Source organism: Lissotriton helveticus, chromosome 7 (genome assembly GCF_964261635.1).
Source record: "Lissotriton helveticus chromosome 7, aLisHel1.1, whole genome shotgun sequence".
NCBI lineage: Eukaryota > Metazoa > Chordata > Amphibia > Caudata > Salamandridae > Lissotriton > Lissotriton helveticus.
In genome coordinates, this window is record NC_136068.1 from 84,574,162 (window position 1) to 84,600,257 (window position 26,096).

Genomic DNA, 26,096 nt, shown 5'->3' on the forward strand with positions numbered 1-26,096 from the left:
CCGGGTCGGGCTGCTGCAAGACCGGTCGATCTGTCCGGAGGGTACGGAGTAGTGGAGGCCCGGATGCTGCGTGTCCAGCGCCTGCAGGGGAGACACATGGGTGCCATGAAACTCAGCATGACACAACTATGCAACAAACTAGGCTACATGACTGCCGCAGTGCGTGAGCACACCACTGCCGTATCTGCGGGCAACAAAGACATCAAGCTGTGCCTGCAAGAACTGACACGTGCCATACTCGCAGGCCAAAGGAGTGAGCGCCGGCGTCACAGGCAGGTCATGCTGGCAGTGAATACCACAAACAAGGCCATCAATAAGATGTGCAACAGCACGGCTGTGCTGTCACGCAGGTCCGTGTCCCTGCAAGTGGATCTTGGTCATTTATGTGGGGATGTGGCAAAGGCCCTTGAGAGGGTGACCACTGCAGTGGAGCAACTGCAGCCAGGGTCAGCCAGTGTCAGCAGTCTGGGGGCGGAAGAGGGGAGTGAGGCAGCCTCCAGTGTCAGCAGCGTCTCCCTGCCGGACACCAGCGTGAGGAGGCGCAGTGGCCGCAGTGCAACTGCCACTGACTCCCATCGTGTACAACCCGAGGAGTCACAGGACAAGAGACTGGGGGTACGCGGCAAACGGAAGTAAACATGTGGCATAGTCACACTGTCCTTGGTGAGGTAACCATGGACAGACCAAAGTGCCTCACGCGCCACCTGTTCTGAGAAGGGACATTGCTAGTTTTTTTCGCTGCGGCAGCAGCTTGTTTGTGTTACGTTTTTCTGCACCAGTCAGGTGTCCATGCCCATTAAACCCTTGCAAAACTGATCCTGTTGTCAAGTCACTCTCTTACCTGTCTCAGAAATGATTACGTGTGATGTATGCCCGTCTCCTTTGCCCTTCAGCTGTGTTGGGCACATGTGCCTGTTGGTGTTGTGGGGGGGGTTGCTGGGCACGCAGTTCTTCCTCTCCCTCCACCTCTATGTGTATCCCCATGCGCGTGGCGATGTTGTGCAGGATGGCACACACAGCAATTATCTGGCAGCAGGTCACTGGGTCGTACTGCAAAGCACCTCCAGTCTTGTGCAGTATTCGGAAGCGGCTCTTCAGGATGCCGAATGTTCGCTCAACCACATTCCTAGTACTGATGTGTGCCCTGTTGTAGCGCTGCTCTTGCGGGGTAGCTGGGTTGAGATAGGGCGTGAGGAGATATTCACGCAATGCGTATGCGCTGTCACCTGCAGGATGGGGAGAGAATGGTAATCAGCATTAATGGAATTATACATGTGGGGAAGGAGTGGATGGGGAGTACGATGATGCAGCTATTTGTACCTAGTAGGTGTCCCTCTCCGAATTCTCCGTTGATCAGGCGCCTGTGGAGGCCACAGTGACGGAAAATGTAGGCGTCATGTGTGCTCCCGGGAAATTGGGCTACAATGTCGGTAATGATCAACTTGGCATTGCACACCACCTGAACATTTATTGAATGATACGATTTCCGGTTGCGGTAAATGTATTCGGTGGCTGATGGAGGACAGATGGGGACATGCGTGCAGTCGACACACCCGATGACATGGGGGAATTGTGCCACCTGGTAGAATTCCCGTTTGGTGCGGGTTAGCTGCTGGGGGGTTCTGGGGAAGGTGATGTGGCGATTGAGAAATGTCAGCATGGCCTCTAGAAACCGGTGGAAAAAGCGTGATAAGGCACTTTGCGACACGCCTCCTGTCTCAGCTATTACCCCCTGGAAGCTTCCAGATGCAAGCAGGTGCAGGCAGCATAGCACCTGCACATGGGCAGGTATGGCGTTGGTCCGACGGGTCTCGTGCTGCAGTAAGGGTGTCAGGTCTGCTATTAGGTGCATTATCATGGCACGGTTCAGTCTGTACTTGACGTACACCTGTTCCTCGGTCTGCCCCAGCAAAGTGATGCGAACCCTGAAGATCCTGTCCTGTATCATCCTCCTGCGCTGGGCCTGGGCGTTGATCCTCCACCTCCTAGCAAGCACGTACAGGGCAGCCATTTTGGTGTACATGTGGGGTTTCCCAGGGCATTTATGAAGGGTAACTGATTGTCAGCACCTGCTGATGGGGTTTAAATTTTTTTTTCTGTCCTTCTGTTAACTTTACCTCCTGATTGTGATTCCCCTTATTTTGCTCATGCTAAATAGCGATTTTGGGGATTTCCGGTATTAGCGACTGTTCATGCATACCATTTCCATTCGTTATTGCCTATTCGGTATTTCCGAACTATTGCTTTGTGGTTCGGTATTTCCGAATGTCTGTTTAACGATTCGGTAATTTACCGCGGGGCCATTTAGCGGTTCTTTATTTTTTTCCGATTTTCGGTTTGATGCATTGCAATTTATGGTTTTGCGGTCGGTATCGGCCTGTTTTTCCGAATCGCTGTTTTACCGGGAGGTATTTCCGTTGATGCATATGCCTGCAAATCGGTAATTCCAGATGTAGGTGGCACTTAAAATAGTGCCACAGGCCCTAAAGAATTCGTTATTTACCATGAAATACTATCTCATGGTAAATAATGAATTCCTGTATGTGTGTCACATTGCACACAAGCCAGAATCAGGGGTGCAACAGGGTGTCAAACTGACACCCTGTGCCCCTTGTAAATTCGGTAATTTTACCGAATCGGTATTTACCGATTCGGCAATTGACATTGATTCCTATGGGCCTCAAGGCCCATAGGAATCAATGGCAATTACCGAATCGGTAAATACCGATTCGGTAATTACCGAATCTTACCGATTCGGTAAATATACCTACATCCCGATTGCCAGTTCTTAAATACCGAATCGGTATGATTCTGTTTTTAAGAATCGGTAATCGGGGATTACCTACATCTGGCCCTAAATGAAGTAATCTCAATGTATATGAGCACAATGGCAATATATTGGGTTATAGTGATATTGGAGAGAGAAGGAAGCAAATACACCTCTGATTTGTTTTTGAATCAAAAATATTTATGTAATTCATGAAATGAAATACTGTTACAAAGTAATACATTTGAACATATAGTTCTGAGTGAACGGTGTCTCAGTGAAAAACGGAACCTAGAAAATTAGTGACATATATGTGAAATATATACAAGGTTTCCAATGCTTCATATAAATGACCATTTACATATATATGTACAGTATACAGCGCTAGATACAGTGATTGGTGCTGATGAACAATGGTTCACCAGCGACAAGTTGCATAAACGAACCATTGAAGCATCCTGATGAGGAAACTCCAAAGGAAGAGGCTCACCAGAAGGACCCAGACAGGTGGGGCCAAGCTATGGAGCTTTTAGAGGACAAACTGAGTTTCCTATCCTGGCAGGTGTTGCTTCATGTTGGTGCTCAACATTCAATGCCCTCCCTACGAGAACTCCCAAAGGCCTGTTGGAAACTCAGAGAAATAGTGATGCTATAAAGTATTTTAAAAAGTCACCAATTATTCAATCCCCCCACATTGCCAGAAGAGAAGGTGTTTCAACTTCGATGGAGAGTAAGACACCTTTTTTTATTATTTTTTTTATATTTTATTTATAGAACTTTCAGTGACAATGTACAATGATGTGAACATACCCCTCCCCCTCCCCCACCCTCCAATTGTGCAGTGATTCCCCTTAGCATTAGACACCTGTCCTCATGGTTTCCAATGTTTACACAGCCTTTTAGCCAACAACCCATTCAGTAGGGCAGGCGGCGTTGAATGTACTAACGTTTGAGGAGTTACATTATCCAGGAAGTGACAGGAAATTCCAGCGTCAAAAAGCACAGCACCGTGTCCCTAAATCAAAAGAGTGCTCAACATTCCAGGCATGTCAGACTTGGCGGTCAGCTTTAGGTCCCCTGCGGTCCCGTTACAGCAGTGCTGTCTGCCCGTGCCGCCAGATAAGTATGGTATAGCCCCCAGAAGTTCTTAGGTCGACTGGTTGGGGGAAGGAGTTCACTATAGCTCTCAGATTGCGTACAGCAGTACAACATATCATGCGCCCATCTCTGAGGTGTCGGCTTTGGTCGTCTCATCCAGCAGCATGCCACTACTCTACGCGCAATTAAAAACCCCATGTCAGCTAGCCTGCGGACTGCTCCCGGAAGTTGTTTGGTGTAGCCTAGTAATGCAATCAAAGGGTCTGGGGAAATTACAACATCTGTGATAGTGCTAATTTCTTCAAAAATCTAGACCCAGAACTCACTAATTCCCGGGCATAGCCTTGCTAGGTGTAAAAAATCAGCATCCGGTGCATGACACCTCTCACAGTCCGCTGTGGCGCGGAGACCATATCTGAAAAGCCTAGCAGGTGTCTAATATATCCTATTTAGGAATTTGAAGTGTACCAATCTATGTCTGCCATTCAGCGAAATTTTCCTGGTGTTAGTGCAGCAATATGTCCAAGTGTCGTCATCTAATACCGTCTGTAAGTCTGACTGCCAGGCCAATCACGCTTTGGTGTATGTATGTTCCCTGTGAGCTTGAGATAGGTTGTATAAGTGAGATAGCAGCTTCTGCGGTGATGTCGCCTTTATGACATATGTGAGTTCTTGCACTTCCGGCGGTTCCGCCATGTCACTCCCCAGAAGTTCCGAAAGAGCATGTCGAACCCTGAAGTATTGGAAACGCGTCAAGAGTGATGGCGGTTCAATACCAGTTACCACCTGTTCCCAAGTCTTGGCCACTCCGTCCTGGAACAGGTCTCCAGCAGTCGCTAATTTAAGTTTCTGCATTTTGACTACCACTCCCTTTTCTCGTAGCGGAGGCAGCCATCTAGTTCAGTCAATGGGCATGATGGGGGAGTACAGCAGGACGCCGCTTTGCTTCTGAAGAAGACTATGCCACGCATGATTTGTGGCTGCTAGGGAGTCTAGATTCCCCGTCCTATGATCAGGTTCAAAAATCGTGTGTGGGAGGGAGAGAGCGCTAGCAAACAGGGTTTCCATTGTAACATGTGGTATGTCTCGATCCCCATGCACCCATGTGTGCAAATGAGCAGCCTGCGCTACTCGATAGTAAAGCTCCAGGTCCGGTGCACCTAGGCCCCCCATCCTGTACGGCAGAGTGAGAAGGGACCATTGCGCACGAGGTTGACCGCCCACCCACGCAAGCTTCGTCATCACTTGCTGCAGCCGCTGGAAAAATATTTTAGGAAGTACCATCGGGATATTAATAAATAAAAATAAAAATCTAGGGAGCACTACCATTTTCATTATGGCGATCCGCCCCAAGAGAGAGAGCGGAAGTTTGCACCAGGCAGTCACGTCGTCTTCCAGCCTACTGAAAGCAGTGCTGTAGTTTGCTCTAAATATGGTCTCTGGGTCTATGTGCAGGTGAACCCCCAGATATCTAATTGGGTCCGTGGTCCAAGTGAGTGGATACTCCATGTCAGTAGGCTGCGTTATAGGGGTCAAGGGGAATGCAAGCGATTTTGACCAATTGACTCGAAGTCCCGATAGCGCACCAAATCGGACCACTTCCCGCAGGACCGAAGACAGGTTGTTATCAGGGTCACGGACGTATAGCAATGTATCGTCCGCGTACATTGACACCACTATCTTGTAGCACGGAAAGCACACACCTTCGTTGCCATGGTATTCCCTTAGGGCGCAAGCCAAAGGCTCTGCCACCAGTGCATACAGGAGAGGCGAGAGCGGGCACCCCTGTCTGGTACCTCTGGTGATCAGAAAGGAGTCCGTAACCAGATCATTTATTCTAATCTGGGCCCATGGTCTACAGTATAGTGCCCCTATCATCTGTAGAAAGGGCTGTCCGAGTCCCATGCGCCGTAAGACCATCCTCATGAACATCCACTCCACTGAATCGAAGGCCTTTTCCATATCTAGGAAAACTGCTAGGGCCTTCCTATCTTGGCGTACATGTTGCATTGTGCCCAAGACCTTTCGGATGTTATACGTCAGGTTCCTGCTCGGAATGAAGCCAGCTTGTTCCGGGGCTACCAGACTAGGTGCCGAGTGGCCAAAACCTTAGCAAACAGTTTGGAGTCTACATTCAGCAAGGACAGGGGTCTATATGAGCTACATGCTTCCCTCGGCTTACCCGGCTTGAGGATAGTGACTATAAGAGCCTCCCTCATTGATTCCGGCATGCATCCCTCATCACATATATCGTCAAAGAGAGCTGACAAGTGAGGCATTAGCTAATCTTTAAATGTTTTGTAGAAGCCCGCCGTCAGACCGTCCGCCCCCGGGGCACTTCCAGACTTCATACTCGCTAGAGCGTCAGCGATTTCGTCTTGTTCAATTGGGTGCATGAGGAATTCCCTGTCTGAATCCGTTAGCACGGGGATAGCAATATGGCCCATGTAGTCCTCAATATCATCCTCAAGATCCCCACCCTCAGTCGCGTGCAGCTTCTCATAGTAGGTTTTAAATGCAGCAGCTATGTCAATTGGATCTGTTAGTGTTTCCCCAGTGTCGGATTGTAACTCTGTTATTTGTTGTAGTTTTCTCCCTCCCCCTATGACCCTAGCTAACAGCGCACCAGGCTGGTCACGTTCTCCATATGTCCTAGCAGTGGCATACTTTCCCATATGTTTGACTTCTCTGTCAGCTTCTTCGTGGAATTCCGCCTGAAGCGTTTTAATTTCCTCGCCCGCCCCACTATTAGCACTCTCTCCGTGCCTCTTCTCCAGGGCTTCTAGTTGTTTCTCAATCTCTGCCAGTCGTGCTCGTATGGCTTTCAGTACGCCTGAGTGTTTGGAAATCACCACAACACGTATGTATTCCTTGAAAGTCTCCCAGATAGTTTGAAAACTGTCCACCGAGCCTATGTTAGTGTCAAAGAATACCTCAATTGCCTCCGCAATTTCCCCCCTGAACACCGGGTCTAATAAAGAATATGGCGGAAACCGCCAAGTGTATGGCGGGATGACCTTGCTCCTAGTGAACAGCTCCAAGAGTACAGGCGAGTGGTCTGCGAGTGTCCTAGGAAATACTCTACACCCACCTATCATGTCTAATTTGAGGACCGGGACTAGCCAATAGTCAATCCTGGTGTGTAAGTCATGATACGCAGAATAGTGGGTGTAGCCCCCTTGTTGTGGATTGCGGGATCGCCAGGCGTCCTCCAAGCCCAGACACGTCATTACTCCCTGCAGTTCGACGGCAGCAGCCGCAGGTCTGCGAGGTGGGCCCGCAGACCTATCAAGGGCAGGGTCCAGGGTGAGGTTCATGTCCCCCCCCCCGCCCACCAAATGTCGCTAGAGTTGTATCGTCGAATTTTGCTCGCCAGGACCCGATAAAATTCGGGGGAGTCGAAATTGGGACCATATGTGTTAACGATTACCAAGGACATGCCTAGACCAGTACATCTAGTGATCACATATCTGCCCTCCGAATCTGCTTCCAAGATGTGTTGAGTCAATTTAGACTTCGGGTTAACCCATGTCATGACCCCCCTGGCGTGTGTTGTGAATCCCGCTACTGCTACATTGCCCTCCAAGCCTCTACATTTCAGCATCGTACTATTATTAGGCAGGTGTGTCTCCTGAATCAAGGCTAGGTCTACATGATGTCGCTGCAGGTAGCTGAGCACATTTCGTTCTTTCCTGTGGTCATTGAGACCCCGCACATTCCATGTGAGCGCTTTAAGCTTAACAGGAGTCGTGTTTCCTACGCAGTCAGCCATATCCCTATTAGAGTAGCAGTGGAGCGCGAGGTGAGGGTATGTGGCATTCGTTCACGCCGCGAAGAGCATTCGCCGCAAACTTGACTTGTAATGCAATTAGCTGTGTCAAAACCTGGTGTCAAGGAACACGGTGTATCTGCACAAGTACAATAACATTTCCCCTTTCTCAGAAACCTGCCCTCCCCCACCCACAACAGACAAACCCCAACTCGGCCTAGCATGACAAGACATCCCCCCCCAAACATTACCAGAAACCCCAAACAGGCCCCATTTGGAACCATTAGGGCTTACAGCGCTAGGGCAGAGGTCGCCAGGGAAGCAAATAACAACACTGCACCAGAGTGCACCACAATATCGCCCCTAGCGCCATCACCCCTGTGTTATCAGTCAACTTGAGCCTAAAGCGTACCACAGTGCGCCCTCACATACCCCCCCTTAACAATCTTTTCACTCCCCCCAATATTACTCGGGCAGATCAACAATATTGGTTGTGCTATACATGGGAGCCACCACAGCACCCAGTAGGTGGAAGTCTCTGGTTGGTAAACTGGCTAATATGTAATGGAAAGATTTCACCCAGCCGTAGGTCAGCGGTTCGTTCATAGGCCCCGTTAGTACTTGTAGTCCTTTGCTGTACAGCAATCAGAGTTCTCCGTTGAAGGGGCTCCAAGCCCTGCACAAATCTCCAGCTGTATCACAGTTCCACCAGCGGAAAAGCCCACAAACGAAACGGTCAACCTATTCCTGTTCGTCCAGCCGGCTGGTATTGTCCTGATCGCCATCTTGGCTCCTGGGGCTGTTCCTATGTTCCTTAGTCCATACCTTCAGAGATTTTTGGAGCTCTCTAGGGTCAGTGAAGAAGTTTGAGCGTCCTTGTCTATTGATCCGCAGCTTGGCCGGGTACATCATGGCGTAATCAAGCCCCAGGTCTCGGAGTTGCTGCTTGTACGGAGCAAAACGCCGCCGTTCCTCCTGTACTTTTGCGGTAAAGTCAGGGTATATGGAAATATCAGAACCTTCGAACTGCAGCTTCCCTTTCTCTCTGGCAACCCTCAACGCCATATCTCTGTCCCGATAATTCAGAAGTTTTGCAATGATTGGTCTCGGGGGAGCCCCCGGGCGCGGGCGTGGTCCCAACGTGCGATGCGCTCTCTCCACAATGAACATGGGTGAGAAGATGTCGTCTCCCAGCAAGGTAGTCAGCAATTTTCCCACAAACAGCTCCATTTTCCCTGTTTGCGTCGTCTCCGCAATCCCCGTGATGCGTATGTTCGAGCGTCTCGAGCGAGCTTCCAAGTCTTCTGACTTATCTTGTATGACCTGAAGAAGTCTCCCGATCTGTTTGCGATCGGTATCGAGTTCCGTCTGCGCTTCCTCAACTTCGGTCAGACGCCTCTCCGTCATGTCAAGACGTTCCGCATGTTTGTCCACCCTCTCTGACATACGGTCCATGCAGTACGTGAGGGCGTCGATCTTAGTTCCTATCGACGCCATGCTGTCCTGAAGGCCCTTCTCCATTGTCACAAGCAGATCTTTAATATCCGAATATATGGAGCCCTCCTGGCCTTTATTCTGTTGCGTTGGCTCGGGCACTTGAGATGACGGAGTCCTCGAACGCCGCTGTTCGAAGGCTAGTTTTGTCTGCGTTTTATCACCTTTCCCCATAGTGGCTCGCTAGGTCGCTAAAACGATGGGCCTCGCAGCACGTGGTCAGGAGTAGACTGCGGCGCTGTAATCCGGCCACTGGCACCGCCGCAGACCGCTCCGGCAAGTCTAATACGATCTCCACTCCTCTATCCCGGTAGAATTCAGTGTCCCACCTCGTGGTGCGGCGTGGATGGCAGCGTGTTTCCTCTCAGCTCGGCTCACCCTCTAGCCGTCGTGCGCTGCTTAACCGCACCGAGCCCCTCCAAGTAGGAAGCTGGGAAAGTGGGCAGCCAGGCTTCAATGCCCTCAAAGGAGGCGCGGAAAACGCCCGCACGTTATGCAGGGGTCACAGTGGTGTATGTCGTGCGTGCCAGGTACTTCCACTGCGTGGGGTCCTACGCCGCGCTCCCCTACACGTGTCCGGGGCAGGCTAGTGACGAGGCTCGCCAATTGCCCGCAGCAGTTCAGGGCTTCAGTGCATGCACAAGTCTATCCCCTCGTGTCGGTGCCTGCGGGGTAACCAGCGCTGAGGCCCACAGGCGGCCCTCGCAGTGCCGACCTCTTCCAAATTCTAACCACCAGGTCCGCAGCAACCAGCTGGCACTCCAGGCCCCGTTCACTCACCGGCAGTGCAGGTCCCCACGCTGGCGCACCTGTCAGCCCGAGGCAATTTCCGTCCGCTGGGCCCGCCGGGTCCGAGGCCCCAGTACCGGCCGCACGTCAGTGCACGCACGCCGGGGAGTAATCCAGGTCAGTCCGCCCAGTCCCCCGGAGCACCCGTCCGCCTGCTCGCCTCGCTCCAGCAGTCCGGCGACACCGCAGCCCCTCGCGCCGATAGCAGCAGTCGCAGGGGGACTCAGGGCACCTCTGCAAACGCCCAGGCTCCGTTGATTGCAGGATTATTTGCAAGGATCGTGGGTGACGGCGCGGAGCTCTTTCCTTAGGCGTCCGCCATCGATGCTGGCAAGCTCCGCCCCCCAAGAGTAAGACACCTTTATTTCTGGAAGTTCTGTGACCATGATTGGTCTCATTGTAAGGGCAGTCATCTGAGTGGGAAGAGGTGAATGGATAGGCACAGAGGTCCACAACTTGTCTCCAGACCAGGAAGCCCCTATGGAGTGACAAGCATCAGTCACGCAATAGAAACTCAGGATTATCCAGTTGAGTCTATGGACCCAAGGATTCAGGAAAGCTTTCTTGCTCCCTCAGCAAAACAGTCTATTATGAGTGGCCCCGCTTAGAGAGAACATCTCATGGAGTGCGGAACTGGATTGTGGATCAAGGCCGGTCTCCTGTTTGATCACTGGACCACAGAAAGGGATAAGATCCATCATCTCCTTCAGAATTAATCAGCTTCATTGGGTGTGACCGAAGCCGAAAAAGCCGCTGGTAGACTAATTTGTGCCAGTCGTGACAGAGACTTTTTCTAAATTTGGCCTGACCACAAGAACCACAAACAATAACTTCCATCTCTACTCCAGGAGAGAAATACTCAAGCACTGACAAAGGTTGTTCTAGATGTCTTCTCTTACAGAGATGAAAGTGCCACACTGAAGGGTAAGACCCTCAAGCACTAAATACAGGTTGAATGGGTATTATCACTTTTGGGGACAGGCCAGTGAGGCCCAGCCCAGAATAACTGGGATTTGGCTCTATTTTGACCCGGTCCTAACATCTCTAGACTACTTTGAATCAGAGCCCAGAGGCCAAAGCTGTTAAGCAAACCTAAGATGCTGTGAAAGGGACATTCTACTGTGTCGCCTACCTTGTAGTTATACTTTGCTTGCCAAGAGTCCTGAGCCAGACACAGAACGTCTGTTGCCTGAAGTCCAACTTAGCAATGGAACATTGACTTAGGAATGGCGGTGGGTGGAATGTTTAGTTTTGCCTGGGGAATTGGCATCATTTCGGTCACTCTGTGTTCTCTTTAACGCTGAGTTCTTGTCAAATTCTGCAAATTGTTGCATGGCAGAATTTTTCTTAGGCAAGGCTCCAGAAAATGCAAGTTTGCGAGTGCAAGTGAGATTTAGCATCTCCTAGTGCGATTTTTTTAATGCGGGCAGTCGTTGGCCGCTATAAGCGGCCGTGGTCATTTTGGTCACTCTGCGTTCCTCTTTAACGCCGAGTTCTTGTCAAATTCTGCCAATTGTTGCATGGCAGAATTTTTCTCCTGCGAGGTTCCAGAAAATGCAATTTTGTGGAGGAAATCTTCACAATTTCTGCCCACCCATACTTAAAAAGTGTCTGGGAAGAGCAGCTCAAACCTGCCGCCAAAGCCACATAGAATGCTGGAACTTCCCCTCCTGAAATGGCCGATGGCCGTAAAATGAAAATGCCCAAAGTTGCATCACTAGATCACTTCCCAGTTTTATAGTGGAGCAAAATCCTGGATTGTGACCTGGAAGTGCTGATGGGAGGTGGGAACCTGTCACTCAGGTATGTGACAAGAATTCCTATGCATGGAATAATACCTGGGTGGTGTGATATGGGAAGGGTAGGATGTTGATTCCAAGGTCCCTCATAGATGCTCTGCTGTGACATCATGTCTCTGTCTACAATGTCCTGATCTTCTAGGTGATATGTCCAGTCAGTGGCCCTACACATTGAGCTTTCTGTCGTTTACCACTCATGTGTTTTATTGCCCCCACCATGCAGAGTGCTAGACCATGCTGAACTCAGGGTGATCTGAAAATGTAACTCCAACCACAGTGTAGGGGTGACTACGGCACCCTCACAAGGGGAACATCCTTTACAACGAAGTACCTTTACGACGCAACCATTACAACGCAACTTTTACAACGACTTGCGCTGGGGGGCGCTCTAGGATAGGGAATAGTTTCCAACACCTTCCCTACTATCCACGGGGACTGGAGTTGGAATAGTAAATTAAACTATTCACTATCCAGCGCCCCCCAACGCAAGTCGTTGTAACGACTTGCGTTGTAAAACTTGCATCGTAAAGGCATGCGTTGTAATAGCATGCGTTGTAACGTCATACATCCCCCTCACAAGGTTATAGTACCCACATTCAGACACTGGCAGGCCAGACCAGCTATTGAGGCACAACAAACTGCTCAACACATCCTTCTCCACAGATGTCCAGTGACCACTTACCACTGCTTGTAATGCACACCCCAATAGGCCTTCCCGTTTGTGTTATACTTGTTGAGCAGAGTGCAAACAGGGGAATCCCTGCATAAGACCCTGCCTTGTGTTTCTTCAACCCATATCCCCTCTCCTCTTTTCTGATGAAGATGTACCCTGCCTATTTACTGAGGAATATGTACCCCCTCCCCAACCTGGGGGCTCTAGAGCAGGTTTCTGATCGCTTTAAACTTCAGAAAGAACTCTGGAGCCCAGTTCAAAGTAGGCATTTGACTAAGACTTAGAAGCTGGTTCCTCCTGTCCCCTTCCACCACATACACACACCTTCCCCGCCTACACGACAAGGCGAAAACTAAATGTGAGACATGGAGAAGTGCGAGAGCTGTAGGGAACCTTAATTGAATGCGACTAGTGCAAGAATGAAGAAGAAACGTTCAGCCTTTAGAGGCAGGCAGTCAGTGTCAAGGAGTTGACATGTGGCACAGGGGCATAACCCACTGAGATAAGGATTTGTATTGATCTGGACCAGGTCCAAGTTGGTGCAACTAAAGTATGTACATTTCATGTGATCTTAGTTATTCCCTAGTTCATGACATATGGGGGGATGTGTACAAGGAAGTGGTGGAGCGTGTCGTTAGCCTCCTGAGCTTAACGACACGCTTCGCCACTTTGGAAATGCAAGGCTTCACCATATTTACAAGAATTTGGTGCAGCTTTGTGTTTCCCCCTGCGATGGCGCTAATTTTAACAACTTAGTGCCAACACAGGCACCTTTGCACCAGAGTGCAAGGGTGTCTGTGTGCAGGGGAGGATTGGTTATGTGTAGGAAGGTGTTTGCTGCATATAAACAATCCTAAAATGCCATTTTGTAACTTTCATGTGTGCTGCTTCATGCAGCACACATGAAGGTTACAAAATGGATTTTTTTTAACTCGTTGGCCGCTGCCGCGATTTCGCGGCAGTGCGGCACTTCCTTAAAAACGGGTTGGGCCGCGTCAGCCGTTGGACATGCGCAGCACTACGAAGGTTGTGCTCGTGACGTCCAACGGCCGACAGAAGCACTTAAGGGTTTGTTTATGTACACAAAGGGACACCTTTCTGTACATAAACAAACCATGGCATTTTGCTTTTTCCGTGTGTGCTCCACAAGGCAGCACACACATATGCCCCATAATAGGTGAAAAGAATGTGAATTTGTTTGCACTTCGAGAGAATACCTTCATTACTTCTTGACTGTGCCAAAAAGGACTGTGGTGCACTGTGGGTTGGTTAGTTAAAGGTCTAGAAGTGGCTAAATAGGGATTTCAACTGACGAGCTGGCCTTAGTGCCTAAACATGTCTGTTTTCTTGAGGATAAACATTGATTTCTTTGTTCATTTCAGATTGAGAATGTGATTAAACCCTGGGTCCAAGAGATTGGAACTCCCCAGTCAGTGAAAAATCCACACTACATGCCTGGTATCTGTAAAGAAACTTGTGCCTGCATGAGCTTGGAAGGAGTGGTTGTGGTACCCACTGGGGCTGTGATGCTAGAGAGTTATCCTGAGTTTTAGATAGAGTATGCAGCTCATCCTAAGGGAGGAGAGGCTAATAAATTATTTTATTTACTTGAAATGGTATGTCCGAGATGCTGCTTTTGGGAATACGATGAAGGTGCGCGTGCAGATACACCTATTGCAAGTTTTAATTCTCATTCTAAACAAGACATCTTATGATCCTGTCTTCACGGTGGGAGAGGCTTGGAGGAGGTTCTGCAGCTGGGGCGAGATGGAACACGGATACATCTAGGTACCCCCTAGGCTACAGAGGCTGGACAAGATGAGGGTAGGGATTATGGCTCTACTGGAAATTAAGTTTGGTGCATTTGCATAGCGCTCTTCTGCCTTTTGGATAGATATACCTTCTGAAAATACAAAATACATGCATAAATACGTACAACGTTAAGACATTTAGAATGGATGACTTTCATATCAGAAGCCTATATAGAATCTCTTGCCCGCTGAGTGCACACTTATTGGACTCAGATTTGTGCAGGAACTGCCCATCCAATGGAATGTGTGCATTTTGGATCCAAGTCTGTGCAGAAGCTGCTCACCCAATAGAATGAAGGCACACTGGATCCAAACCTGGTTAAAAGCTGCGTTCCCAGTGTAACGCCTGCACACAGGATCCAAGCCTCTGTAGATGGTGCTTGCACAAATAAATGAACACTTCTGGAACCCATTCAGGAGTTGTTTGCCCAAGGGAATGTTCACATAAAGGATCCAGTCCTCTTCAGATGCAGGGTGACCATTGGAATTTGCTTGTTTGGATTCCAGAATTCATTAAAAGCCGATCGCAACAGCTTGGGTTCATAAAGGAATCAAACCTCTATAGATGCTGCTTGTCCAATGCAATGCACGAGTTTGGGATCCAAACTCAGAAGCTTCTCGCCCAATGGAATGAGCATGTATAGATCCAGACCTCTACAGCTGCTTCTTGTCCAATGGAATGCATGTGTTTGGGCTCCAAACCTGAGCAGAAGCTGCTCGCCCAATGGAATGAGCATGTATAGATCCAGACCTCTACAGCTGCTTCTTGTCCAATGGAATGCATGTGTTTGGGCTCCAAACCTGAGCAGAAGCTGCTCGCCCAATGGAATGAGCAGGTATAGGATTCAGACCTCTACAGCTGCTGGTTGTCCAATGCAATGCAGGAGTTTGGGATCCAAACCTGGGCAGAATCTTCTCGCCCAATGGAATGAGCGTGTATAGGATCCAGACCTCTAAAGCAGCTGCTTGTCCAATGGAATGCAGGAGTTTGGGTTCCAAACCTGAGCAGAAGCTTCTCGCCCAATGGAAGGAGCATGTGCAGGATTTAAGCTTCTGCAGATGCTGATTTTCCAATAAGAAGTGTATGTCTGGGATGCACACCAGACCAGAAGTTGGTTGCCCAATTGAATGCATGTATTCTCAATTAAAGTCTGTGCAGCTGCTTACTGACTTGAATGTGAACATTTGCTGTCACAGATTTGTACAAACGGGAGAAAATCTAATTGAAATAACACATTTTGGAGCTGAATCCAAAATGGAAGCTTCTCATGCAACTGAATGTGCAAGTTCTGAGCCTCAGACCACCACAGAAGCTGCTCTCCTGTTCCAAGCATTGAGACTAGAGGTGAAGCCAGATCCACAGCTTCCAGCTCTGTCACATAAGCGCGTTGAGGACCTGAAACCCAAGAAGATGCTTCTCACCATATCAAATTGAGAGCTTGTTTGGGACCTGATGCTACCGAATCTCCCCACAGTTCTGCTGTGTGTGATCTTCTTTCTAGCTGAATGTTTTCCATTTGTGCTTGAGCGGTTTGAGGGATTTAATTGACGCGGATCCGGTGGTAAGTCCTTCCAGATGTGAGTCTCTGGAGCAGCCAAGGATCTGTCCCTGCAGTCATCACTTTCAAAAGTTGCTGTCTTGACCTGAAGCAGTGCTTCTAATATAAAGATTTGGGTGTCTATGTGCATCCCTTCCTGCATCTATTTAGGTTTCTTCTTTATTCCTGTACTTGAGTGTTTTTAGTGTCCGCGGTCATGTCGCTGAAGGCCACAGTAGTCTAGGCTTGGGCGCACCAGGGTACTGTACCAACAGAATCTTTTTAGCGTAGATTTGTCGCTGTGTGGTTCTGAGGTGTTTGGACTTTGTCCAGATTTTTCATATGGCACACACAACTGCCACAATGACAGCAATTTATGATTTTAAGTGATTTAATAAGGCATCTGTTTCAAGATTTGAGCGTGTTGTATAAGTGTGCCAATAATGTTGATGAGAGATCAGTTCAGTCGTTTTATAGAAAATTACTCACAAAAGATTTTAAAAAAACACAACGCAAAATGTCTGGCCACTTGTATAGTGCTTAATGTGGTCACTATTCATCTTTAAAGCGCTACGGGCAGCAGATGATAAAGGGAAAAGACAGAGAGAAAGAAGGGAGGGGGTGGGAGATAGTTTGATTCAATCCAACAGTTTTTTTATCAATTTAGGAAGGATGAAAGGCTGGCTGAGCCTAAATTCCGAGCTTGCCCATCCATTGCTTCATTACGGACAAGGGGGCAGAGGCACAGTGCAGGGCACAGTGCAGGGCGGTGTATTTGAAGTCTGGTGATTAGTTGAGAGCCACAACCCGGTATAAACGGAGCCCGTCTCTCCCAGCGCCATGATACTCTGCGTTTATAAATATAGCACGAGGAGCCATTACAGCAAACCTTGTAAGAATTCCCTCTCCCCAAAACAGCGACTCTTTCTCTCCTGTGACCTGTAGAAAACGCTGCTAATTTAATTTCATTACCAAGAGAGCCTCAGCTTGTGGCGCCTGACGTCAGAAGCCTGTGAACTCTCAGGCCGAATCCAGCACTCGGCCCTGCTGTGCAGCCACCGAACTGTAGTTGTGGTTATCCATAAATAGGGCTCCCGGTTTTATGTTTTTTACCATTTCCGTCTGTATTTATCCATATTTATTTTTTGCTAATTTTATCTGCATTTATCCATATTTGTTTTGAATCTTGTGGAAGAATGAATCTGATATTAGTATATTTCCACAATTACTTTAACCAATACATATGCGCTCATGCTTGAATGTCTGCCAGGATTCAGTGCTGTGAACACCCACAGAAGATAAATCAGTCCACTTATATGAAAATATGCAAATTTCTGTTTCAACGTTGTGCATATCTACTGCTGTTAATGTCTCTTTACTAAAATTCTTTTCTTTTTTTAACCCCCTTATCTATCAATCCACACATCTATTGGCATTCATGACAGACAATATTTATACTTACTCAAAAAGCAACCCAATTTCCGTTTTTATCCACATTTAAAGATAAATACAGCCAAGAAAATGAATGTTTTCTGTCTGTATTTATCTGTATAAATCAGTAAAAATGGAAACCAGAGAGCCTTAACCATAAATTAGCCAGACAGCGCCACCTTGTGTCAGACTGTCCCAAGCTCCGGTTTTGACAGTTAAGTGCCAGTGTCAAGCACCGGAAACCACGGCTCAAATTAAGCTGTGCTGTGCAGCCTCCATGCTTCTTGACAACCAGGGCTGCAGTATTTCTCTAGAGTCTAAGGGTTCCTCCAGCCCCATCACAAGGTTTACTCTAGCAGCTCTATCATTCTTGTAAACTCATAGGTCTGGCCTTGGGATTTCGAGCACTCTCCCCTTAGCTGGGAGCTCTCGGGGATTATCCCTCCCTCCCTTATTGTCACAATCAGTGTTATCTTAAAGATTTTTGAGACCCTGGGCAAGACATATTTCGGGGCCCCTGTCTGTACTTTCACAGTCAATTTCTGCTAATTGAAGCCCTCATGATGCAAAAAAACTCTAAATAAAAGTTTTTACATAGTTGAAATATGTCTTTCCAGGGCCCCCAAAAATCCATAAAAGGCCCCTGGGCAAAGAAACACAGACTCAGACATATAGGTAGGCAGAGTGGAGAGAGGTTGAGATTTGGAAATAGATAGAGGTGTGCTAGTTAGAGAGAACATTTATTTTCTCAGGGGCCCCTTGGAAGGTGGGGGCCCTGGGCAATTGCACACATTTTTCCCATGCAATAAAACATCTGTGGTCACAATGTGTCTTTCACTGACCTCTCAGGGTCTCGTAAATGCTACAAGGATTCATTTTATTTCCCTTCTTGAGAATTCGCAGATCCTGGCCCCACTCATGAAAATGGTTGCTGTACCCCCCTCCCCCCTCCCCTCCTGGGATGGCTCATGGTCTACCAACGTGTAAAAACTTGGGGGCATACTCTCAAGGACTTATCGGCAAGTTAGCAGCACTTTATCGCAGCCAATGTGGCAATAGATTTATCGCCCTATTCACAAGCTAGTGCTAACAGCCGATATCACCAGTTTTCCTGTGATAGCGGTTGCAAAAAACATCGCCACGGTTGTCACCAGCAACCACAGCTAATGAGATGCAGAGTAGGCGTACCCGTGCAAAAAGCAGAGACAACACCACTTCGCAACATTCTCAACGACCAGCCAGATCGGCGATAAGATAAAAAAACATGCAATAAGGCGCATTAGCAGCAGGGAATTAACACCTGCTCTTTCCAGGTATTAAGTCGGACGACAACCTGCACCAGAAGTAGGAGCCCAGCCCACAGCCACACCAGAAGAACAACAGATGCCATGGAGCTACTGATCATGATGCTCGGACACCCAAGAGGGCCACAACACCCACTGCCACCACCCAGTAACCCCCCCCTCCCCCAGGCCCCCTTCACCGAACAAAGACATTTTACATCAATTTTACGAAATCATGAACAAAACAATTCGCCTGATGTCGCACAATTACAACAATTAACATTCATGTGTGGTCAGAAAAAGGAGAATCATTCATTCATCTTTGAATATCCAACAAATTATTATTTTCATATTAAACTCAAAACAACTATTTGGAAGAGTGATGGCGGGTCTTCTCTGGACAATCTGTAAGTCACAGCCTGCAAGACAAAATACAAGATAAGAAGGTGTGTCATGCGCTCATCAAAGGACAGAGAGAGAGAGAACGAGAGAAAGAGAGAGAGGGAGTGAGAGAAAGAAAGGGAGAAATAAAGGGAGAGAGAGAAAGAGAGAGAGAGAGTGAAATGAAGAGAGGGAGACAGACAAAGAAACCCCCTCCTAAAGAACCCTCAGCGGACCCCACCGACCTCAAAAACTACAGACCCATCTCCCTGCTCCCTTTCCCAGCGAAAGTCATCGAGAAAGCCATCAACAGCCAACTCGCCACATTCATTGAAGAACACAACATCCTCGACTCCTCCCAATCCGGCTTCAGAAAAAAACACAGTACGGAAACCTCCCTCCTCGCCGCAACAGACGACATCCGCACCCTACTGGACAAAGGAGAAACAGTAGCCCTCATCCTCCTAGACATATCAGCGGCGTTCGACACAGTCTCCCACCGCACCCTAATACGCTACGACGCAGGAATCCAGGACAAGGCCCTCGACTGGATCTGCTCCTTCCGCTCCGGCAGGACGCAACAGGTCAGACTCCCCCCTTTCGTCTCAGACCCCACACCTACCACCTGCGGAGTCCCCCAGGGCTCCTCCCTCAGCCCGACGCTCTTCAACGTCTACATGGCTCCACTTGCCCCCATCGTCAGAACCTACGGACTCAACATCGTGTCATACGCAGACGACACCCAGCTCATCCTCTCCCTATCCAACGAGCCCAACACCGCCAGACGCAACTTTCGAGAAGGCATGGAAGCCGTTGCCAAATGGATGAAAAACAGCTGCCTACAACTAAACACCAACAAAACAGAAGTACTCATCATGGGCCCAAACCCCGACGCCTGGAGCGACACCTGGTGGCCCACCGCCCTCGGAAACCTGCCAACCCCCACAGACCACGCACGCAACCTGGGAATCATCCTGGACTCCGAGCTCAAAATGGACCGCCAGATCAACTCTGTCTCATCTTCCTACTTCCACACCCTCCGCCTCCTTCGTAAGATCTTCAAATGGATCCCCCTCGAACACCGAAAGACAGTCACTCACGCCCTGGTCACCAGCAGACTCGACTACGGCAACGCACTCTACGCCGGAAAAAAACAAAAACCTCATCCGCAAGCTACAGAACATCCAGAACGCCGCCGCAAGACTGATCCTCAACCTGCCAAAACACTGCCACATCTCCCAGCACCTGCGCACACTCCACTGGCTCCCCGTCGAGGCGAGAATCACCTTTAAGATGGTCACCCATGCACACAAGGCCCTCCACGGCACCGGACCAGCATACCTGAACAGCCGGCTCAAATTCCACGCACCCCAAAGGACTCTACGATCAGCCCAGCTCTCCTACGCCGTGGTCCCCCGCACCAGAAAGACCAGATCGGGAGGCCGCTCCTTCTCCTTCCTCGCGGCCAAAACATGGAACGCCCTTCCGCTCCACCTCAGACAGACAACATCGCTCCCCATCTTCGCAAGAAACCTCAAAACCTGGCTCTTCGACAGACCCCCTCCTTGATGGAATGGAACCTGCACCCCCCCACCCCTAGCACCTTGAGACCCTTTCGGGTGAGTAGTTGCGCTTTAACAAACTCCTGATTGATTGATTGAAGAAAGAGAAGGGAGAGAGAGGGAAAGAGGGAAAAAGAGAGGGAGGGGGAGAGAGAGGGAAAGAGGGAAAAAGAGAGTGAGGGAGAGAGAGAGGGAGACAGTGAAAGGAAGTGAGGGAGAGAGAGAGAGAGAGAAAGAGAGAGCGAAAGAGAGAGAACGAGAGAAAGAGAGAAAGAGAGGGAGAGAGAGACAGTGAAAGGAAGAGAGGGAGAGAGAGTGCCGACACTGCGGACCCGGGCCTCACTGCTCACCTGCTGCCACTGGTGTGTCTCCAACCATGGGCCGGTATATACTGCTGTCCACCAGATCCCTTATCTGAAACAGAGTCCATATTTATGAATGGCAGAGATTATATCATTGCATACGCCATCATCGTTTGCCCGCCCCTGCGCGCACAGGCTGCTGCACCCCAGCCCCCCCCCCCACGCCCAGCGGTGATTGCCTGCCCCTGCGCACCCAGGCCTCACTTCTCACCTTCCGCTACCGGCGTGCCTCCAAGAGGGCCCACCACGGGCCGGTGCAAGCTCCAAGCCTAGGGCTCAAGACCTTGGCAGCCTCCACATCATGCAGCCCCGCACCGCGGGCCACCAGGTCAAACACGTGATTCTGGGTCTTGATTTCCCAATAGCAGGCAGCACACCCGCTCAGCTCTTTAGGTGCCACTAACTGTGAACCGCGAGGCAACGCCAAATGGGGTAGGCCCGCGCTGCCCGCTGGCTCAGACCTACACTGAGGTCCAGCAGGGCTCACACAAATCCTCACTAGTCCGGACCACCAGGACGTCGCATCATCGCAGGCTGCACACCCGCTCAGCACTTAAGGTGCCCCTACCTCAGTGCACCGAAAGTCACCGTCCTGCGGCGGTAAGCCTGTTCGGGCCGCAGTTCATCCGGTGCCACACACTCTGTGCAACGCAAGTCATGGATCCTTTCTGATTGAGTCTCGTGATATGCCAGGCGAACGCAGCCATGTCACCTCCGGCAGTGGAGAAGAACTGGGACACGTAGCGTCGTTCCCCCCCTTTCATACATAAGCGGAGTGGGCTGGCCGGAGTACGCCAGGCCAGCTTAGTGGTGTCAATAATTATCCCTGGACTCTGGGCGTGGTTGATTTCTGGGCTGGACAGGAAACCAACTGATGCGTGTGTCTCTGTTGCAGTGTCGGTGCCACACAGCCCACAATCGACAATGTTGCAATGTTGCATGCACCCGGAGGATGGCTGTGCACGAAGGCATTGTACAAGGAGCGCAAGGCCACTCGGGCTCTTGGCTCATACATGCCAACTGTTGTGTGTGTATTTATATTGGTGCACCATAAGCCTAAGGCCTAGCCTCAATTACAGTGCGAAAGCAACATCACATTTCCAGAATGCAAGCAGTAGTCAGACTAACATTAGGGATGTAAGCTCTTTTGTCTCAATACATAAGGTGGAAGGACATTGCAGCTCCGACCTTGGTCTTGCATACGGCAGGCACCCGCTGAGAGAGATACCATAGCAGATGATGACGACTCCCACATTACGCACTGAGCTAATGACAGACCAACGTATCCACACCCCGCAGTTTCACTGGGTGTTCCATGTATGTTGACGCATTGGCAAAGTTTACATACGGACTGCAAGACAATGTACATTGTGGCTGTTTGTGAGGAGATGCCTTTTTGATGCGGGACAGTGGATAGTTGTACTACATCACGGATGTGAGGTTCTCCTCGTACATTGTCTTCTCACTGTTTTCTTACTCTGCTTTTATGGTGCCTTTTCCTGCATGACGCGTGGAAATTGCAGTCATGTCGCTGGTTGTCGCTGATTTTTGTATCAATGTTTGGGACATCGCCGCTTTTTCCGCGTTCGGGTTTCGCATTTTTTAGGTGTTGCATTCATTTTAACACAGTCATTTGACGCGTTATCGTGAGACTATCGCATGGTACTGCCGTGTCGAGAATACAACGTTAACACTGCGTTATTTTCCCACGATAGACTGTGATGTGAAGAGTTGCGTTAAGCTAATTTTGCGATAATTATCACACGTTCTTGTGAATATCCCCCTCAGGGTATTACCATAAGACTTAGGGTTGTCGGTGCTGTCCTCATGTGTCATGTTGGTTTCCAATCTAGGTTTGACACTCAGATGCAGGATTTTCTCCTCTACCTACATGAATGGTGTCTCAGAGGTAGCAGTGCTGTTCTTATATGTTGTGCTGAGAAGTTCTAAATCTGACCCTTATATTCTGAATTTGTTGCCACAACTTCACTCCTGGGAACTCTCGGTTTCTGGCCCTCAGTCTTAAGGTGAACTTGGTCAGGTCGGTGCCTAGTCTAGGGTGGATCCCGCCCAGAAGTTACTTCTGTGCAGTGCTCGGAATAGAAGTGGAGGAGGCACAGGATATAAGGAGTGGTGGAAAAAGGACACTGATGCTCACTTAATTCAATCACTTGTATAGTGCTTAATACTGGTTGTATTCTCCTTCATGGTACTTTAGTGAGAATGATAGGAAATGAGGGTGGTATGGGGAAGGGCGTAGCACCGGGGAAACAGTAAAAAGAAGGTATTGCCAGGTGCTGAGAGACAACAGTTGTTTAATTTGGAAGGAAGCTACCTCCACTTCTCAAATGAGTGCAATACTGTCAAGAGGAGAGTTCCAACATTCACAGCAGGTTACAACACTTTTAATGGAAGAGTGCTGCCACTTCTCAGTAACAAAGCTGCACTCTGGTTTTTTGAGTACTTTCACTTCCTCATTTCATTTCTAAGAATCAAATTCCATTCTCAACCTCCCCAATCATTTTTTTCTCTCAAAGAGTTAGCCAATCCTTTAAATGTTTAGGGTGGCCTGTTTTTCACACCTATACACACTCATTACCTCTGCGACGTCTGCTTCCAGTTACTGTTAGAACAAGCATGGATACGTTCGATAAGTCTGGATTTAATGTGCTAATGCATGCAAACACAGACATCACAAGTCTTGTTATATGTTTAGCTGGCACAATTGACGTTTAAAAAATTAATTCTAGTCATATTAGCTCTGCCAGTGCTGGGAAACAAGAACTGCCTTCTGTATGAAATGCACAAGCAGTGTGAAGATTGAGTGCTCTTATCAGACTTAAAATAGTCCCAACATGCACTCCAATGCAAGCATTTTCTAGAAGGTAGGCTGTCAAGCCGGACCTAAAAAGTGGGCGACATGTCAACAAACGTTTGCACTGGCTGCTTTGCAAAGCTTCTGGATTGTTCATGAGAGGGGTGCTCATGTTTCTGGGCAGCCAGTGTTATCCTCAGAGCCCCTAGTGGCACTTTTGCACTGGAGTAGTGTGGCTCACTGGTTAGAGGCGGCAGGCCCGAGAGCAGAAGTCAGCCCGGGACCGGGGTTCAATTCCCGACGCGGCAGGGTCGTGGACCTTGGTCAGCGGACTCGATAATTCTCGCTTCGGTGCTTACTCTAATCAGGGGTTCCACTCGGCAACTCTGGGCATTAGCTTGCCTAATCTCCACAACGGCCCCACCAATTCCGGGGGTGCCTGGCTCCACCTTGGGGACTCCCAGCAGGGACCATCCCACAGGGAAAGCCAGGACGGGTTCCCCAGAGTTATACAGCGCCGGGACGCCCCGTTGCTGGGGCAGCTGTGCGCTTTACAAGTATACTACATTTACTACCGGATAGACACTTTTTTGACGCTCCGGTGACGCAATGTGCCACAGCATATTTAGAAGGCTACGCAAAAACACTTTTAGTGGCCTTTCATGGCCTTGTAAATATGAGCCCTATTACACAGAACACTGTGTCAAAGCGGCGTTCATGGGTGTTGCTGTGGATGTTTCCACGCAACACCCATGGAATCTGAAGCATTCCCAGATTTACGAGGAATCGTAAACCCGGGAATGCAAAAAAATCTAGCGCCACCCCAGGGGTGGCGTTGGGGAGTGGCATAGATGAGAAATATCCTTATTTCTCCTCATTTTTTCTTCTTTCTATGTGTGCTGCATCCTGCAGCACACACAGAAAGGGGAAAACACCTCTCGTGACTGTTTTTGTGCAGGAAGGTGCCCCTTCCTTCACAAAAACAATCACCCCTAAAAACCAGACTCCCTTCCACCATGGCGCAAGGGTGCATGCGTTGGTGCATGGCATCCCATTGTGCGACAGCGCAGGGGAAGAGGACAGGAATGACGCAGCACAGTCCTGTCTTTTGATGCAGGGCAGCGCGGCAAGATTCCTTGTGGCGCTGTCCTGCGCCAAAACCTCGTAAATGAGGCCCTTAGTAGGGTTTGTGCTCACCTGGACCTTCTATGGAAATGAATTGCACTGAGGAGACAATTTGAAGGATTGCATTAGGACGATGGTGATTTAATTGTTATTCCAAATTAGTACAGGATGCTGGCCCACCCAACATTTTATAGTGATTAGACCCCAGGCCAATGCCCTTTGCTTTGGGGTAGAGGTGGGTGAGTCAACAAATTTACAGGGAGAGACACTGACTAGCCAAGGACCTGGCTGGGTTCTAAGAGCCCGTGCACAAGCAGAGCCCTGAACATGTTTGGTGTGTAAATCGTGCAACAAACATTATGTAAAAATATGATAAAGTCTCCTCAAAATTCAAAAAAGTGTATTTCATTAACATGCAGAAGCGTTTCACCTTAGTACATCAGATGATGTCACTGGATTGAGAAGCTTTTATTGGAAGTGAGCATGAATTTACATCAAACCATGTCACTTCCCTCTGCCCTGATGACAATACCTAGTGAACTAAGCAAGCAAGTCATTTTCATGTGACTGTTTACTAGTGCCCTAGAATCTTGTTATACATGGAACAACATTATAATCTATTAGATCAGACACAAGAGAGGTTTCTGTACAGAGCACATCCTGAATTCATGAATGCCAAGGAGCTCTCTTATGTGATAATGAAGAAAAAGGAGGCAAGGTGAACTAAAATATTTGCAGAGGGTCACACACTTTGGTGAAGCAGAGAAACCTCAATTGATCCCAGGTTTTCTAGTTTTACTTTGTGTAACTCAGCTTCCAGATGGGTATCTCTTTGTCTCCTGTTTCTTAGCGCATGTGGTTAGAGTGTGGATGGCAGGCAGAAGTGACATAAAAATTCGACTAACTTTGGGCTTGGATGTCCATGACAACCTCTACGTGAGCCAGAGCCAGGTATCTGCCGCGAGTCGTCAATGGCTCACCTAACTCTACTTCAAGCCTCATCTTCCTGTTTCTGGCCAGTGATTTCATGTATTTATGTGCCATAAGGAAGCAGGTGTGTCCATCCTAGTTCCAGGAGGGTGGTTCCTTTCCAGATTTTCAGGATGATCACAGACTAAGTAAATTGGTTCCATTTAGATTTACTTTATGTAATATGTCTTTTGTGGACATCTTGAAAGCCTGGCATTAATCGATCCAATCTTGACCTCTTGTGTACACTCAGTCTCTAAAGTAAAAAAATAAGAAGGTAATCAATGGAACCTCATGAAGCTTCACATAGCTATCAGGCGGTGTATGCAAATTTCAAATGACTAGTGTGGGACCATCACATGAGCAAAAGTGAGATGTAATTTGTTACTGCTCCTGTTGAATCTTGGGTAAATCACTGTATGAAAAGAGA

The 26,096-nt window shown here is 48.8% G+C and overlaps 1 protein-coding gene across 1 annotated transcript in view; it reads left to right on the forward strand.

Moving 5' to 3' along the window:
- LOC144766629 (von Willebrand factor A domain-containing protein 1-like) overlaps positions 1-26,096 on the forward strand; it is a 165,557-nt gene that overhangs the window by 86,706 nt on the left and 52,755 nt on the right. The gene's annotated exons all lie outside the window — the stretch shown is intronic.